The sequence below is a fragment of the Boleophthalmus pectinirostris genome, unplaced genomic scaffold (genome assembly GCF_026225935.1).
Source record: "Boleophthalmus pectinirostris isolate CB_2022bp ecotype Guang Dong unplaced genomic scaffold, ASM2622593v1 HiC_scaffold_18, whole genome shotgun sequence".
NCBI classification, from domain to species: Eukaryota; Metazoa; Chordata; class Actinopteri; order Gobiiformes; family Gobiidae; genus Boleophthalmus; species Boleophthalmus pectinirostris.
Window position 1 is genome coordinate 38,123,106 of NW_026571133.1, and position 6,000 is coordinate 38,129,105.

The following is a 6,000-nucleotide window of genomic DNA, read 5'->3' on the forward strand; positions in this document are numbered from 1 at the left end:
ACCAGTTAGCCCTGTTATTGGCGCATACGTAGCTACCAAATAGCAGCGATTGGTTAAATACAAAAGTACCGCTTACTGTCGAGGGAACGAATTCTTACACTGCGAGGTCAGACGGTTTCCACGAAGTGAAACTGGTTGATGAATCAGACTAATTCTGCCTTATTCTAGCCATTAAATCTGAGGAGTATTGTTACAACTACATTTTTGTAGTTTAGTGTGTGGTTGAGGTTAGATATTTCACTGAATTCACTTGTGATTGCACAAAAATGAAAACCTAATTCTCTCGGGGGAAAGGGTGGTTAAATGATTCCTTAATATTTACATTGTTGACATGCACATTCCAATATTTGTTTTCTTTTTTCAGTTTAGAGTCAAACAACATTCATTGTAATAAATGACATTCCTTGTTCTTGTAAAAAAAAAAAAAAAAAAAAAAAAAAAAGGATCTCCTCAATAAAAATGTACTATACTGCAGTGCAGTGTGAAGAGTAAATGAAGGACCAACCATCTTGTGTATAGGCTGAAACTTGACTCATGTTTTTATCTTCTCCTTGTATCTAATAAAAAGAATTAAACTACTGGAAAAAAAAAAATAAATAAATAAATAAATTGACATGAAATAATAATTCAAATTGAGTAAACTGTGTTTTAGGTAGGCGTATGTGAGTATTTCTTCTTTGTATAATGCCATTTTACATTTCAATATGTAAAATCTCAATTAAAAACATTTGTGAAAAAAAAATATATATATAAAGACAATGAATGTGAAGGTGTGTCCAAAGTTTGTCGTCTGTGGGAAAGAAACTGCTTTGCCTGGAATGTTCCTCAGTGTGGCTTATTTATTGCTTTATTTATTTGTTTGTTTGTTTATTTATCTATATTTTTTTTTATTTTTACATTTTAGTTAGTTTTTTTTTAAATATAATTTTTATAATTTGTATTATTATTATTATACATTTATTTATTATTCATTTATGTATTTATTTACAATTATTTATTTATCTGTTTTTTATTATTATTTTATTTTTTATTATTTTTATTATTATTTTATTTTTTGTATTTATTTATTTATTACTCATGTATTTATTTATTTACAATTATGTATGTATGTATGTATTTATTTATTTATTTATTCAAAATCACCACAAAACATTGACTTTAGAGCAGAATGTAAGAAGGGCTCACCTCTCCACAGATCTGACATGTAACTTGCTCTTGTTGACGTGGAGATAGGCGAGATGTTTAATGCTCTTCTGTGGAACATTCCAGACAACACACATGCATATTCCCAAACATGCATATACTAGGGCGTATGCAAAGAACAAATGAAAATGGTCATATTGTCCTTATTTGATTTTGAATTGGAATCATATTATTTTAGTTACAGATTCTGAAGGATTTCCATGTGAAGCAGTTGCATCATTTTACTACAGAAGAGAATCCCATTGGTTGTTTTCAGATTCTCTAGAATGTGATGATGCCATACTCCCAAGGGGGCCGTAGCATATTTTCCTATTTTTATTCTCACAGGAAATGTTACAGGGAGGTGAATCAGCCAACGGTGAACTTAATCATTTATAACAGTGACCGCAGAACTCACCACAGTCACAACCCCATGATAACAAAAACGCAAGACTAGTCAGTCAGGTAGAGTTCATTTTCAGGACAGTCTATAAGCTAAATCAGGAATTCTTGAATTCTTGAAATCTCCACAGATCTGACCTGTAACTTGGTCTGGTTTTATCTCCATGACGATAAGAAAAGTTTAATACCATACTTCTGGGAAACATACTGTAAAACATTTTAGACAAAGCAGTAACTTTTCCACGGAGAAAAGAATTTGATGGACCCTTCACCAGAAAAGTTACACAATGCACCTAAAGTTTCATTCTGTTGTTTATTTATTGCGCCAGTGGAGTGCCAGTTGCAAAAAAACTATTGTTGTGTCCTTAAGCAATGCACTTCACCCACATTGCCGAGTATGAAAGTGGTGTGTGCGTGAGTGATGGTGGTGGTCGTAGAGGCCGATGGCCCAGATTGACAGACGCTCTGTAAACACTCTGTAAAAAGCGTCTTTGTGACAAATGTCTGTGAAAAGAACTATATAAATAAAAACTTACTTACTTACACGTGTTTTTGTTTTGTTTTGTCTTTTTCGAACAATATTATACATTTAGAATTTTATTTAATTTTTTTTTAAAACCTGCTATTGGGTTCAAAATGTGTTATTGTGACAGGCCTAATCTAGCCACCTAGTGCCTACACTCAATTTCCTTTCTGTCCAGCAACTAGGTCAGGAATCAGAATACATTGGACCAGGGGTGTCCAAACTTTTTTCATCAAGGGCCACATGTCTAAACACAGACGAAGCAGAGGGACGATCCAGGGTCGTAGACTGGTGCTCATAACAGTGAATAATTTAAATATGTGCATGTTTAACACGTTAAAATGAGCTATCAGTCTTTATTTAAGGCCAAGATCCTCAAAACTACACACTAAATATTAAATACTGGCTTTATCAAGGTAGATTTTCAAAAAACTTGCAATAAAAAGTAAATTTTTCGTTGATGCGCGGTAATTTGGGTCAATTCTCCTGGAAGCCTGAGGGCCAAGAAAAATTTGTCTGAGGGCCGCATTTGGCCCCCAGGCCATAGTTTGGACATGCCTGCATTAGACGGTTTGCAAAAACCCCATAAGTGCGAGTTCAGGCACCAGCGAAGAGCATACATACTGTGTTGGCAACGATTCCCGAGATCGAGGATTTAAAGCTGTTATTGTCCTTCTTCCTATGGGATTTGGGAAAAGCTTATTATACCAGTTAGACCCATTAGTGACGCATTACATACTTCATGACCAAACAGCAGTGATTGGTTAAATAAAAAAAGTACCCACCTACCTTTGAGCGAACGAATCCTAATGCTGCGAGGTCAGATGGTTTCTATGACGTGAAACCAGGCTGATGAATGTTGAGCTCCTAAAGGTCCTGACCCCAGTTTGAGAACTGCTGCAAGTAAAATGATAAACTTCACGAAAATTACATAACTCAAAAAGACTAAGCTTTTTTTGTGTTACATGATAACTGTATTTCAGTAAAATGTGTAATCTAACCTGCCATTTGCAATTTAAAGGGCCCATATTACACAATTTTCTTATTTATGTTATAATGTTTCCTCGTCACAAACAGACCTGGAGTTGTGTTTTGTTTCATTCCCACATTTTTAACACACAAACCTGCATATTTAAGCTGCTCCACCTTGTGATGTCATGCGATAATACAAGAAGTGGTAATCGGTAAACTACCCCCACAACCTGCCCCCGGTAAACTACCCCACAACCTGCCCCCGGTAAACTACCCCCACAACCTGCCCCTGGTAAACTACCTCCACAACCTGCCCCCGGTAAAAATACCCCACAACCTGCTCCTGGTAAAATACCCCCCACAACCTGCCCCCGGTAAAATGCCCCACAACCTGCTCCCGGTAAAATACCCCCCACAACCTGCCCCCGGTAAAATACCCCCTCACAACCTGCCCCTGGTAAAATACCCCCCACAACCTGCCCCCAGTAAACTACCCCCACAACCTGCCCCCAGTAAAACTACCTCCACAATCTGCCCCCGGTAAAATGCCCCACAACCTGCCCCCGGTAAAATACCCCACAACCTGCCCCCGGTAAAATACCCCACAACCTGCCCCTGGTAAAATACCCCACAACCTGACCCCAGTAAAATACCCACTCACAACATGCCCTTGGTAAACTATCCAACAAACAACTAGGGGCAGGTGTGAGGGGGCAGGTTACCGGGGGCAAGTTGTGGGGTATTTTATCAGGGGCACTGGAATCATTTCCATAATTTCAGCCTTGGAATTGCCAATCTCTACTGAACTAAATTAAAAAGGCAACTTGAAAACTATTACTACATGACATCATAAATTGAAACGGAGCATTCTGAGCTTTGAAGACGTAAACATATAATAATAAAGAGTTACTCAAACATGTGTGAATGAAACAAAACACAACTCCAGGCATGTTTTTGATGAGTTAACAATATTATAACTTGACTTAAAGCTCACAAGAGTCAATTTTGTGTAATATAGAACAATTAAATCTAGGAGACATATTCATATTCGGTACATTTTCGGTCACTTTTGGGTTTTGTTTTGTTTTTTTTTTGGTCAGATTTGATTGTAACTCGTAATGATCTCTGTCTCTCAGTGATCACAAGGACTACTTACTGTTTTGTCCAATTATGCAGCTTAAGTTCATCTAATTGGCAATTCTCGTGTCCACAGTTCACGGCTAAAAGCATTTACAACAGTTCAGTGTTACCAGAGCTCAGAATCCTTTTAGCATCTCCATAAGACGCTGTTAGTTCAGTGTGGCCATAATAGACTGGTCCAAAACAACAAGGACAATATTTAGGGACGCAGACTTCCTGTTTTTGTTTGGATTGATATTACGAGAAACGATAATTGGATTCAGCGTTTTAGATGAATTGAGGCTAATTCAGGGAGTTAAAGTGCTTAGGTTAGACTCCTCATTTTACGAAAACATAATTAAGATCATTATATTTAAGATTTTTGCCAAAACATTCACATTCGTTTTCCAAATTTGGCAATTTTTTTGGTTTAAAATTTGACTTCTTTGTTGGAAATCATAACATCACACTAGGGAATTCCATAACTGTTAGCTACCTAAGCTTCTCTAATGTGCATAGAAATTATCTGAAAATACAACTGTAAAACTCCTTTTATTTTGGTGAAATTATGTTGAAAATATCTGAAAAAAAGTGTTTCTTGCGTGTAAATTGTGCTGAATTTTGGATAGAATTCTCCTTATACTGTCTACTTCCTGTAAGTTTCAATATATTTTTCAACTTTTCTTTGCAAATTGCTTCTTAATCAGTGTAAAACTAGGATTTGTATTTACAATAGTGATAATTCCACAAAATTAAGTCAAAATTAAAGAATTATTTAGTTGTAGGTGACTGTGACTCTCATCAGATGTGCTGTAGAGGTGGGATGGGGTGGCCCTGATCAAGCCGTCTGGTTGGTAGTGAAATTTTGGCTTCAAAAATGCAAAGTTAAGTCCAGTTACTTTTATTGAACTCGCTGATAATATTATAGACAGATGTGCACTGAATTCTGCTCTAAACAAGGATATTTTATTGAGAAAAAATAGATTTTTTCCACAGATTTGATTGTGTTTGATGAGGTATTCAGGTCCAACATATGTCTCATTTGCTTGTGCTCAGATCTCTGCTCTGGCTCCTGTGGCTCATAGAATAGACTTTAAAGTGCTTCTTCTTGTGTACAAGTCTCTCCATGGCCTAGCACCAAAGTAGCCAGGTTGACGCCACCTAGTGCCTCCGCTCAATTTCAATTTCTCTTCAGCGACTTGGTCAGGAATCAGAATACACGGTAGAAGATTTGCAAGAACCCCGGAAGTAGACCACGCACCTGCCAATCAGCAAAGCGTGAACTCATTTCTGGGTCCCTTTTGTGGTACAGCACAACAGTAAACAAAGTGGTTGAGATGGATGTAGACGAAGCCAGACATTCTGTGTTGGCAACAATTCCCAAGATCAAGGATTTAAAGTCGGAACAAAGAGCATGTTTGGTGAATTTTATCAAAGGGAAAGACGTTATTTCCCTTCTTCCTATGGGATTTGAGAAAATATACGAGTTAGCCCCATTAGAGGCGCATTACATACTTCACGACCAAATAGCAGCGATTGGTTAAATAAAAAAATAAGTACCCGCCTATCGTCGAGCGCATGAATTCTAATGCTGCGAGATCAGACAGTTTCCACAAAGTGAAACCGGCTGATGAATCGGGCTAGGCCTAATCATGGGCCCTGCTGAAATCACGTTGAGCTCCTAAAGGTCCTGACCCCAGTTTGAGAACCGCTGCAAGTAAAATGATAAACTTCACCAAAATTACATAACTTAAAAAGAGTAATTTTTTTTGTGTTAGATGATAACAGTATTTCAGTAAAAT